General features: G+C 43.6%; 1 long non-coding RNA gene across 1 annotated transcript; it reads left to right on the plus strand.

Annotated features, from left to right (window-relative positions):
- The first annotated feature begins 1443 nt into the window (after positions 1–1443).
- Positions 1444–13106, plus strand: LOC311518837. Its single transcript, XR_014711133.1, has 3 exons — positions 1444–1516; positions 9454–9500; positions 12772–13106. It is a non-coding gene; the product is annotated as an uncharacterized lncRNA (long non-coding RNA).
- Positions 13107–13554: the final 448 nt, after the last annotated feature.

Here is a 13554-nt window from a genome sequence, read left to right on the forward strand (position 1 = left end):
CATAGCAAATGCTTGACTTAACTACAGTAGTTCCAGCAAAGCTCTTTCAGCTATATAGTTTAAAGAGAAAAATTTCTCTAGATTGTTTTGAAAGTAATGTGAATGTCTTTTAACTTAATAATCTGATATCTCATAATTTCAGTTTTCTGATGCTTCTTATTATCTATTGCATCCTCCAGCACACCAACCTGTCTGAGCCTGGGTGCACTTGGACACATGCAAAGAACCACAGTGGGAATAGGATTGTGCTAGTTACTAAAGAAGAATACAGTAATGTCAATATACTTAGTTCAGGAGCCATTCAGTTTAGGCTACTGTACTACCTCAGCATAATTACAAATATTTTGGGATAAAATACGATAAAATTGCTTGATTTGCTACCTTGAAATGGAAATTTTTAAAATTAGAATCATAGAATATCAGGGTTAGAAGGGACCTCAGGAGGTCATCTAGTCCAACCCCTTGCTCAGAGCAGGACTAATCCCCAACTAAATCTAAATCTAAATTAATCACTTTTGTTAGACTGGTACCAGAAAATGAAGCGAATACTTCTATTCCTATGGCTTCTTATTATAGTATGCGGGTTTTACAAACAGATAGAAAAAGCATCTCTTCTCTGGGGAGCTTCAATCTAAGTTAGATAAGTTAAGGCAAGACTGTTAGGGGGTTAAAAGTTGGGAAACTGAGTCACAAGTCCAGCCAATTTAAGGTTAATCAATTTTTGCCTTTATTTATACAATGTGAGACAGAATTATTGTCACTTATAATGTCTGGACATATCTCTTCCAACACAAAGTTACCTTTGTTCTGTCAACAATAACATTTTAAGCAGATTAGCAATTCTATGTAAAAGAAGAATTGGCAAAACCACATTTATTCCAGCATGCACTTGGCCTAAGTGTTACCTCATCTGCACTCATTTACCATCAATAATTACAAATCATTAAAAATATAGCTGTCAAAGCTCTTAATCTTACCATTAACAATTCTTCATTTTATATTTCAATATTATAAATCAGTACATGTTGTGCTGTGCTATCCTTAATCTACTAGAAAGGGGGGGATGTTATGGAAAAATGATGATTCTTTACTGTCAGCATTTCTTATCTTCTTTAAACATGCGTTTTTCATTCAGAGTTTGTGAATCTTGAGAAAGAAACTTCAGCAGAATTTTTCCTGTGAATACATTTTGAGGGGTGTCTCAGCTATAGGGCCTTGATATTTAGTTGCTTTAATGGTACCTCAACAAGACAGTCTTTACTCTCAGCCCTTGTTTGGTGTTGGCAGCATGTGAAGGGGCGTACAAACTCTTCACTGGACAGCAAAGGGTTAAAGAGCAGTTCTGGGCTCAGGAGGCCCCACCCTTCCACCCTTGCCGAGCATGTTCCAATTGGAGGCAGGGTTTAAAAGGGAGCTGGCTGGTTCAGTTAGGGGATGGACAGGGCAGAGAGAAGAATTTGTCCTGGGCGCTCTGGAGGCAGAGGTAGCCAGACCCAGACTGGGAGAAGGAATGTCGGTGAGTGGCAGTCCTTGTGGGCTGGAGATGAGTAGGCAACCCGCGAAATAGTGCTTACAGGCACGAACTGCAGCATGCTGTAGGAAAGAGGGCATTAGGAAGGGACCCAGGGAAGCTGACTTGACGCCCCTGAGGGTGGAAAATGCTGGACAGACCTTACAGGGCCCGAGTTGGAACCCAGTGGAGTGGAGGGCCTGGGTTCCTCTACCCCTCCTACAGCAACCGCTAGGTAGGGTGATGGCCAGAGACTATAACCACTAGGTGGGGTGGCTGCAGGAACTGCAACCACTAGGTGGGGTGGCTGCCAGGGACTATACCCACTAGATGGTGGACCGTGGACCTGTTCACAGGGCATCTTTATCTGTCACTTTTGCCATCTCTTATTTCATGGCATTACAAGTTCAAGCTGGCTCTCCTCACATTCACAAATCTGCCCCTTTGGACTTGTCTGCTCTTGTCTTTCATTGCACTATCCCCCAAGTCAGCCTCATCTATCCATTTGTTGACATCTCACAAAAATGTCTGTGCCTTGTTTCATGCTGTCTATTACATACGAAACCCACTCTCTGAACTGATCTGTAAAGCCACTCCCCTCCTTCAAACCTCTTTTCAAGACCCATGTCTGCCACAACTCCATCTGCTTGATGAGCAGGTGAATGAAATAATGGGGATAGTTAACATTTACTTTAGTTGGTATAATAACTTTTTTAATGTTGCAAATGTATATAAATAGTACATATTTGATTGTATCCCCCTCTCCTCCTACACTTTCTCTGTTGCTTGTCTTAAGAGCTTTGGAGCAAGGACCATGTCTTCTTCTGTGTTTGTGCAGTGATTAGCACAATGGAGCTCTGATACTAAGGGTGGCTTTTGGGAGCTACTGTACTCTAAAACAGGAATAAATAATAACTCCTTGGTAGATGTCACCAGCCTTCACTACTCCTTCATATTTTTTGAGAAGCCTGCTGTCCACCTGCACATTATAAGACATGTAGCCTCACAAGTACTTCCTACACTGCAAACTGTCTGATACATAGCTCTCTGGGACATCCACCCCCATCCATGTTCCTCGGTGATTGATGGATTGACCCTTTCACTTATTTCTGTCCTCCCCCACCCCATCATCACCACCATCACCACACACTGAAGAAAAGACATGGAATTAACTTCTCCTGATGTAGCTCCCAACTTTTAACTCCTTCTGGGCATACGTGTACACACATATAGCCTCCTTGTGATGATTGAAAGCGCATGTTTCCAATATTTTAAATTTTTTACGAAGTAGGTACCATGAGCCAGATAACAGTCATTGTCTCAGTATATACAGAACTCTACCACAAATAGCTAACATTTGAACTCTTCATATATGTCTTTCAAAAAAAGTGAGATTGTAGATGTTCTGATTATCTTCAAGTGCTTTTAAGACTATTTTTCTATTACTGATGTATTATGTCTATACACTGGTCCTTATATCAGATGGACTCCTGTATGATATATACTTGTATGTCATAATGGCAAAACACTCAGTAGAAAACAAAAATTGAAACATAACCTATGATGGCTTATATGGTGGGCAAAATAAATCAACTTTAATTTATTTTTAAATGCTAAAAAAGGAAGACGTAGTTTTGAATGTGGCTATTGATAAGAATGAAAAAAAAAAAAAGAAAGTTAGAACAAATACATTGCAGTTACCTGAACTCCATGAAGAAATATGAATAACTCTTTACTTGATCTGGAGTTTTTCTTCCTGACTTCATTAATCAACTGGTCATTAATCTGAAATACTTCACTGCAGCCTCACAGATCTGGTTTATGTATATACATTTTTTAGCTTTTATTTCATTTGCTTTTTTTTTAACATTGCTTGGGCAGCCCTTCCATTATGCTTGGACGTTTGTAAATTACAGACCCCCGTGGGCTGACATAGTGTGAGAGGAAGGCAGATGTTTTTCCCCTCACTCAGTGTACTTGATGTAGTTTTAAAAATGAATGTACTAATAAATCCAATAAAACTCTTTAAACAAAATACCCATTTCATAAAATAATATCCAGAGTTTTTTTTTGCAACTCCCTTTATTATGCAGTGATACAGAAGCCATAGGAACTTCAGATGACTAGCTCTCAATTACCATTAATTTGAGTTTCTATTGCTCATCCATATGGGATATAGAATCATAGAACTATAGGACTGGAAGGGACCTTGAGAGGTCATCTAGTCCAACCCCCTGCACTGTAACCAAGTAAACCAGTCAATCCCTGCAGGTGTTTGTCCAATCTGTTCTTAAAAACCACCAATGACTGGGATCCGACAACCTCCCTTTGAAGCCTAGTCCCGTGTTTAACTGTCTTTATAGTGAGAGTTTTTTCCCTAATATTTAAACTAAATCTCCCTTGCTACAGATTATGCCCATTACTTCTTGTCCTACCTTCACTGGACATGGAGAACAATTGATAACCGTCCTCTTTATAATAACTCTTAATATATTTGAAGACTGTTGTCAGGTCTCCCCTCCATCTTCTTTTGTCAAGACTAAACATGCCCAGGATATGTGTGTGTGTGTGTGTTTTAAAACCTTTCCTCACAGGCCATGTTTTCTAAACCTTTAATCATTTTTATTGCTCTCCTCTGGACTCCCTCCAAGTTGTTCACATATTTCTTAAAATGTGGTGCCCAGAACTAGACATAGTTCTCTAGCGGAGGCCTCACCAGTGCCGAGTAGAGCAGGACAATTATCTCCCACGTCTTGTATATGAAACTCCTGACAACACACCTCAGAATATTAGCCTTTTTTGCAACTGCATCACTTTGTTGACTCATATCCAATTTGTGATCCATTATAACCCATAGGTTCTTTTCAGCAGTACTACCACCTAGCCAGTCATTCCCCATTTTGTAGTTATGCATTTGTTTTTTTTTCTTTCTAAGTGTAATACTTTGCATTCATCTTAATTGAATTTCATCTTGTTGAATTCAGACCAATTCTTCCATTTGTCAAGGTCATTTGGAATTCTAAGCCTGTTGTCCAAAGTGCTAGCAACCTCTCTCGGCTGGGTGTCATCTGCAGATTTTATAAACATATTCTCCACTCCATTATCCAAATCATTAATGAAAATATTGAATAGTACTGGACCCAGATCAGACCCCTGTCAGACCCCATAGATATGTCCCCCATGGTGTGAGAGCAAACCACTGATTGTTTTGCACCCAACTTATATTAATTTTATCTAGACCACATTTCCCTAGTTTACTTATGAGAATGTCTTGTGGGACTGTGTCAAAAGCATTACTAAAATCATGATATAGACCATCTACAGCTTCCCTCCTATCCACTAGGCCATGTATGGTAAGTATCAATGGTGCCATGATTAACAGGACATAGTTTTCATGAATCCTGTTTTGATTTTCTGTGTGGGGAAAAAAGCAGTGGTTTCCCCCAATTTAATGAATAAAATGAAAAATAAATCCCAGAAATATGGTGTATCTTACTTATTGATTTAACAGGTAATCCTATTATCTGAGGCTGAGTGCAGCCTCCACCATCACTCATGAAAGTAAAGACTTTGACCTGACATTGTCAGTTAAGAGAACAGTGTCCTTCCTCATGTCTGTTTCTCCACATTATGACCAGTTGGAGCTATTTAGCCAGTTCCTGCTTTTATTATCCAGTCATGTAGTCTCATTGATTTCAACAGGATTACTCATGTAAGTAAGGCATGCAGGATTTGGCCCTTCCTTCCTTTAACATCTTTCTATTCCAGTGTCTGAAAGTCAGTAGGTATCTGGAGATGAAGGTGGCTTGAATACATCCTCATAAATATTAATGGCCTTGGGAATCAGAGACAATAGGTAAGGCCTCTTAAATGCTGGGTGATTTTTAACAGAGATCCTTTGTGTTCGGATCTGGATCCAAATTCCCCAATTTTTGAGTGGGTTGAGACCCAGCATTTGCAAACTGCCAGATTCCCATTTAGATTTAAATTCCATCGGCGTTTGGGGGGTATTTACATCTGGGGTTTTAGTTCAGGCTTAGTACTAGTTTTTCATGGAATAGGGGAAACACGGAATCTTTTCCAGGTGACTGATTCCTGAGAGCTCAAGATTGTATATCATTTACAAGTAGTCCAGTTTGTAAGAGGTTTCCCTGAGATTCTTGTGAGGTTTGTGAAATCATTTTTTGCAATTCTGTTCTTGCATTTTTACATGTGCAGGACATAAGATGAGACGTTATACTTTACATTTCATGGATAAAGCCTTTGGTTGTTGTATATTTACCAGTTACCTTATACATACTCTGTTATTTGCTTCCCAGTTTTGGTGAGAAAGCAAGGCCATTTTCAATATCCAAAGAGTCTTTCTGTTTGTGAGAGTTCCCAGTGAAAGCCCAGATATCAAACACCTGTTTTTCACTAAATTTGCGGATGTTGGTGGGTCAGGAGGGGAGTTGTGGGTTAGCTCATTCCACTGTAAAGCAATGAAAGCCATAAAATATTATGAGCAAAAAGCCACCTGTTTCTGAATTAATGCCTGCCATCTACCTTTGTGGTTTAAACTGTAGGTTCAGTATCTAGGTGGTCTGTTTTCATTTCACTCTAACAAAGAAGATTTAACCACAGTGTGCTAATTTGTATAGAACCTTCACAATAAACTCATTCCCAAAGCTCTTTAAAAAACAGGTCAGTGGAAATAATGGAAATGTTACATCACTGCAAACAGAGCATATACAATCAGATAAACTCTTAGGAACCACATCTTTTAACTCTTGCAGGAAACACAAGAGGAAGGGTGAATGCTTGATCATCAGAGAAGCTGAGAAAAAAACGCAAATCCTGACCCAACTATTGTTTCCTATCTAAACTTCTGCTCATTCCCAAAGAGCACAGACTACAGGACATTCTAGAGATAAGATCTGGACATGTTTTATTATTTAACAAGATGTTAACATTGAGGATAGTGTTGGAACAGTCTGTGTATATTTTCTTACTTGTAAAGTTCTCACAAGTGTGTTTTCTCCAAAATGGAAAATGTCAGCTGGCAAAGCCTTGAAGGGCATGAATGGCAAAGGTCACCTAGACAAGCCATCTGCATTGCCATGCATTGCAGTCTGTCTGCGTCTAACCATACTTGCGATAACAAGAGAGTGCAATCAGCATTCTACTGACAGTTAAAAAAAATTATCAACGTGAAGACCAAAGATAGATGTGAGAGTAATGATCTGTCAGACGCAAGAATCTTTGTATAAATTGTGATGAAACTTCCATATTTTGAAGATATTTCCTAATACTTCCCATTCCATTTGTTGTCTGCTTTTTTTTGGTGTCCTTTTTGTCCTCTTCTGTGACATAATGTAGCATCATTGAAATTTAGGACTGAAAGAGATCTTGAGAGATCATCTAGTCCTGCCCCCTGTGCTCAGTGAGCACCAAGTATACCTAGATCATCCCTGAAAGGTGTTTGTCTAACCTGTTCTTTAAAACCTCCAGTGAAAGGCATTCTACAACCTCCCTTGGAAACCTATCCCGGTACTTAACTATCCTTATAGTTAGAAAGTATTTCCCTAATACCGAACTTAAATCTCCTTTATGTGGATTAAGTCAATTATTTCTTGTCCTATGCTTGGTGGACATGGAGAACAGTTGATCACTGTCTTCTTCATAACAGCATTTAACATATTTGAAGATTAATATCATGTCACCACTCAGTTTTTTGTTCTCCAGGCAAGAAGAAATTGGGATATTAAAGGAATGCATCACATGGCAGTCTCCCTTTCATATCATAATCAAAGTTGAAGTCCAACTTCCAAGTCCAGCAACAAGTCTTACCACTTTTAAAAGTTTTGTCACACTCATCTAAGTTCATGTTTTTCCTGGACTTAGAAGATCATGAAGAGGTTTCAGTACAGATGAGAATTGTGGCATCCACAGCAGTTCAGTGACCCCCCCTCTTCCTTGTCCCCCAAAATTTAACTGACTCATATTTTCAGTAACAAGGGTGTCCTTTATGGCCTTTATCTTTGCAGGTTCTTTGTGAAGGTTCTTTGTATCAGTGACGTGACCCAAATAATCTATGGAGTTGTGGGAAAAAATTCACATTTGTTCTTGAGAACTCTGACTGTAATCCTCCAATCTCTCTAAGATTGCACGTTCATTTTTAATCTTGCTAGTCACTCAAAAGCCCGCTAAGTAGCACTTTACTTCTGACAATCCATTCAAAATATGGCCCATCTAAAATATGGTCCGGAACAATGCTAGTACTGACATTATCGCAAATGATAAATTGTGGTGTTGGTATATAACTCCTAGGGTTTTTCCTCCATGTCCATTTGCAGTTAAGCTCAACTCAGATCAGTTTTGCTACACTTTTGGTCCCTGGCTAAAGATGAAAACATATTCTCAACAAAAGGGAGTGCTGGGAGCAAACTGATCATAGCACTACATTTACTGACACTTGGACATTTCCACGAGTTCTGATGGTGCCATCTTTTTTCCCAAAACACTTGCATAGTAGGAGCTGCCTATTCACTCTGAGAAAAACCACATAATTCCTGCCTTGACTAAACATTGCAAATCTGCTTAGAGCATTCTTCTGATGGCACATGGTGCTGTCCATGCTTGCAATGTTTGGGTTGGTTACCTGGCTTTGTGGTTAGCTTTACAGTGATATCTTTTATGCTACCCAGTTCCACCTTGAAAATAGGACTGTGTCCAGGTAGGCTGTACATCATGTGAATATCTGGCTAGTTCAGCTATATTTATTCAAATCACAGTCAGCCTAGAACAGATAGGTAGTCATACTTGCCCACAAATGGTGACTGTTTTGACATGGACTTCAGCCTGCATGTCAATATGCCCTATCACGTTTCCCATAAACATCGGAAGCATAGCTCTGGTAGATTGTAAGGGAAGGTGACTGAGGTTAATCTGTATTGCCCTGTGATACTGCTGCTCCTGTATCCATAGAAAGTGGCTTTCTTTCCAGTAATGGTGTCACCCAGAATCCATGTTAAACATACAATATGCACTAATTTATGAATCTTGCCCATATGCTCAGGGTTTAGCTGATCACCATATTTGAGGTCGGGAAGGAATTTTCCTCCAGGGCAGATTGGAAGAGGCCCTGGAGGTTTTTCACCTTCCTCTGTAGCATGGGGCACGGGTCACTTGCTGGAGGATTCTCTACTCCTTGAAGTCTTTAAACCACGATTTGAGGACTTCAGTAGCTCAGACATAGGTGAGAGATTTATTGCAGGAGTGGGTGGGTGAGATTCTGTGGCCTGCGTTGTGCAGGAGGTCAGACTAGATGATCATAATGGTCCCTTCTGACCTTAATATCTATGAATCTATTATATGCAAGGTAACTTTTTCATTTGACTTTTTCTCCCTATATACAGAAAATGGAAGTCCTTTTCTCCATTGGTTGTTTTCCCCTAGCCTTTTATGCAGTCATGTTTTTTCATGTATAGTCCATTCAATGTGTCCCCTATTCACCAGAGTGCTGGCATACTGTATAGGTTTTACACCAACAAATTACTTCTCAATAGCTTCTCTCTCCACACTGGTAATGTATACAAGTATGTGATGTTTTCCTTGAAATTTCTTCCATTATCGTATACACTTTTGTGTATGTATTCAGCCCTTGGGCTTTCCGTATAGGAATTTCCATAGAAATTATGATTTCCATAGTCTTCTGCAATAGTCAATAGCCATTTCTGTATTTCCTCAGTACATACTGGTAGACCACAGCATGAAGTTCAAAATACTTTCTGATTCTCTTTGGGACTATCACAAATCTTTTCCCTCAAGGGAGCTTCTTTCTCCTCACATTCTATTCTGTTCATTCTTTCTGGGGCACCTGGCATAGGCCACTGTCGGAAGACAGGATACTGGGCTAGATGGACCTTTGGTCTAATCCTGTATGGTCATTCTTATGTTCTTAGGTTCACATCTGGGACCAGGAGGCTATGAAAATAGATCAAGTGCAAAGGTATGGGGTTTTTTCACCTGCCAGGTCACTCTGAATTTTGGAAATTGCATTTTTATACAGTAATTTATTTTCTTTTCCCCTGCACAGTCATTTATGGAGAAACCACACAGAGTTCCAAGACATAATGGTCACAGTTTGGAAATATTCTGCCAATAGTTAGAAATAAAATTCTAATATTGGAGAGATGATTTTAAAATGATAGTCATTGAAAATAAACCCTCAAAAGAGAAACAAGAGTAGTGTCATATCCAAAGAAGATTTTATTCAGTACATTTAGGTCTAAGTTGTAGCTAGCCCTAATGTGGCCCTGTAGCGGGGTAGACACCCGCTCCAGCCCTGAGGGACTTAGAACAGCCCCGGACAGTGATGAGCTGGTAAAATCTTAACAACCGGTTCCCTATAAAAAGTTCTGATGTAAGGGATGTGCCCCAGTATGTATTTTTTGTACCAACAGGGTTACCATATGTCCGTATTTTCCTGGATGGCAATTTAAGAACCAAAAAGCCTGACCTGTCTGGGAAAATACGGGTGTGTGTTAACCCTGCCTAAAGTTCTTTTTTAAAAAGATGGGCCTGAACTAGAAATGAGCTCCGTTTCACATGTGTGGGTCCCCACCACTCCCTGGGGGTGTGTTAGGGTGAGCAGATGTCCCGATTTTATAGGGACAGTCCCGATTTTGGGGTCTTTTTCTTATACAGGCTCCTATTACCCCCTACCCCCTGTCCTGATTTTTCACACTTGCTGTCTGGTCATCCTAGGGTGTGCACATGTGTGGGTCCCAGCTGCTCCCTGCCCCCCTCATTGAAGCAGGTGTGCAGGGTTACTGCCCTGGGAACTGCAGCAGCGGCTGGCTGGAGACAGGGCAGGGGATATGTGCGGCAGGGGCTGGCTGCGGGCAGGGGGTGCGGGGCTGCCTGGAGACAGGGGCTGGCTGCGGGCAGGGCAGGGGGTGCGGGGCTGGCTGGAGACAGGGGCTGGCTGCGGGCAGGGCAGGAGGTGCGGCAGGGGCTGGCTGCGGGCAGGGCAGGGGGTGCGTTCGGCAGGGGCTGGCTGCGGGTAGGGCAGGGGGTGCGTACGGCAGGGGCTGGCTGTGGGCAGGGAGTGCAGGGGTGGCTGGAGACAGGGCAGGGGGTGCGTGCGGCAGGGGCTGGGTGCGGGCAGGGCAGGGGGTGCGGCAGGGGCTGGTAGCATGCAGGGGGTGTAGGGGTGGCTGGAGACAGGGGCTGGCTGTGGGCAGGGTGGTGGGTGCTCATGGGAAGAGCGGCTCGGAGCAGCCCGAGCAGCAGGACGCAGCCCAGGCCCAGCAGAGCAGCCGGGGACCCACCAGGCAGCAGCGGGAGCCCCAGGGCCAGGAGTCGGGGGAGCAGCAGCAGCACTAGGGCTTGTGCCCAGGGCCAGGCAGCGGCCCACATGGCTCCCTCAGCGCAGCGCCCCCGGCGGCTGGAGGAGGAATTACATCACTTCCTGGCCGGAGCCCATCAAAGCCTCAGCGCCCCCTGCAGGGAAGCGGGTTAACAACCGGTTCTAAAACTGCTTCAAAATTTAACAACCGATCCATGCGAACCGGAGCGAACCGGCTCCAGCTCACCACTGGCCCCGGAGAGGCCTGTGGCTGGGGACAAGAAGCCTGAGCTGATTGGGGAAGGCAGCAACAGCTGGGGCCACGCCCCAATCAGGCCCAGCTGGCCCCTATAAGAGGCTGCGAGCCAGGCGTCCAAATAGACTCTCTCTGCCTGTAGAGAGAGAAGGGCCTGGCTGCTGGGGAGCCTAACCAAGTGCTTAGAGTGGAGCAGGGCTGAGGGAAGGCCAAGGGAGCTGGGAAGCTCTGGCCTGGAAATCCCACAGGCTGTGGCCTAGTCAAAGGCCAGTTAGGTACTGGGGTTGCAGGGGGCAGCCCGTGGGTAGGCAGAGGCAGCAGGTCCAACCCCCCCCTTGCCTGTGATGAGTAGCTTATATACTGCGGTCAGCCCAAGTGAACGGGGGCTAGAATCATAGAATATCAAGGTTGGAAGGGACCTCAGGAGGTCATCTAGTCCAACCCCTCCTCAAAGCAGGACCAATCCCCAATTTTTGCCCCAGATCCCTAAATGGCCCCCTCAAGGATTGAACTCACAACCCTGGGTTTAGCAGGCCAATGCTCAAACCACTGAGCTATCCCTCCCTCTAGCCCTACTACTCCGGCTAGATAGTGACTGGGCAGTAGCCAAAGACTGAGGTGAGGTGGGGATGGGGGTTCACCTGGGTGGGAGACCCTGCAAGTGAGGGGTTACTGCCAGGGGGCAGCACCCTGGCATACAAGAGGCATTGGGTCTGGGAGGGACATGGGGGCCTGGCATAAGTGGGACACTGGCCTACAGAGGGCGCTCCAAGGCAGGAAGTAGAGCTAATTCCCAGGACACCAACAGGAGGCGCTGCAGGGGTGAGTCCCACACTCTTACGGGCCCTAAGATGGGGAGAGGGACTAAAGACGTTCTCGCGTGAGGGTTGGCCAAACTTGCAACCTCTGTTCTCTGGGGTGGCCGGGGCTGTGCCCAAATATTCCATCCAAGAGCAAATAAAAGGGGGTGAAGAGAAATAGGGGAGGAAGCATAGCCAGTATCTGGCAATCCTGCCAGTATTGCATTGCTATAAGCTACCTTGTAACGTCTATCCCTATAATAGTTATTGTTTGGCAACTTCATATTCTTTCCTTCTTTGCTCCAAAATCCAGTGGCCATGGCCAATGCCTTTTGGATGCCAGTATGGATAAGAGCCAACTCTGGGAAAAACAGGTGGTCTGTATTGGCAGAGTGTGAATGATTCACGTGGGGAACAAATATTTTTTGCATTGAGGCATCTTGCTTTTTTTCATTTAAAAAAATTCAAAAGAAAACAATCCTACTGAATGAAGTTACATATTTGAAGTGAGGGACTCTGATCCCCCTGCTCTGGTCTTGGCTGCTGCTCCCTGGCTGGGGTAGACCTCTGAGTGCTGGTGGTTAGTGCTGGGGAGGGGGAAGCTATGGCTGCTGGTACTTGACTGGGAGGAGTGCACACCTGTAACCCTAGTTGCTGCTTTCTGGTTATCGCTGGCTCCCCTGCCTAAGCAGAGGTAACCAGAGCACTGCCCAGCATCACTCTGGCCTTAGCTCCAAGTTTGTGGCCATAGGTGTGTTCCAGGACTGTTCTCTAGGCTATGTCTCTATGGTTTGGTATATATGGTTTATTGAAAATTGTGTTATGATTATGGTCTATCACTTTAAATTCTCAGGGATTTTCCTTTTCCTTGCAGGAAGGGGGCTCTGTAGGAAAACTTATGATTCAGGCTGTGGGCTTGTCTACACTTAAAACACTACAGCTGCACAACTTTTCCCCTGAAGCTGAACTGCTCCAGCATGTCAGTGTAGACACTACCTGCGCTGATGGGAGGAATTCTCCCAGAGGCAGTAGATAGGTCGACGGAAGAATTCTTCCACTGACTTAGTGCTGTCTACACAGAGACCTAGGTCAGCTTAACTATGCCACTCAGGGGCATGGATTTTTCATGCCCCTGACTGACATAGTTAAACTGACTTAATTTTCTAGTGTGGACTAGACCTCAGTCTGCAGCCAACCAGCCAAGAGTAAAATGAGGTAAGTCATGCCTCTCTGTTTTGGGGAGCAGCCTGTTTTGTCACTGTCTGTTTTGGGTTCCTGTGTGTTGTTCTGAATTCTAAGATATAAAGTAGCATTATGTTGCAACCTTCAGCAACAGTATTTGGTTTTATATGCTGTGAACATAACAGTCTAACCACAAAGATCCACCTACAGCAGCCCTGCCCAAAGAGATGCAGCCCAGGGTGTTTCTTCAGCTCTCCAAATGGGGAAATATAAGCTTCTTGATTGTGTCAATGGAGAAAGCCCAAAACAGGACCATCCAGTCAGATGAGAGCCTGGAAGGGCCTGCTGAAGTTAAGGGGAATGGAGCCCATTGCATGGCGGGCATTTTAATGATAGTGAATGCATGCTCTGAGACACTGTAGGAAGGTTTGCACTATGAAATGTAGTGTTCTCGTCATTTGACCTATCTTCTAGT

This window comes from Lepidochelys olivacea (assembly GCF_965140295.1).
Source record: "Lepidochelys olivacea isolate rLepOli2 genome assembly, chromosome: 3".
In the NCBI taxonomy this organism is placed as follows: domain Eukaryota; kingdom Metazoa; phylum Chordata; order Testudines; family Cheloniidae; genus Lepidochelys; species Lepidochelys olivacea.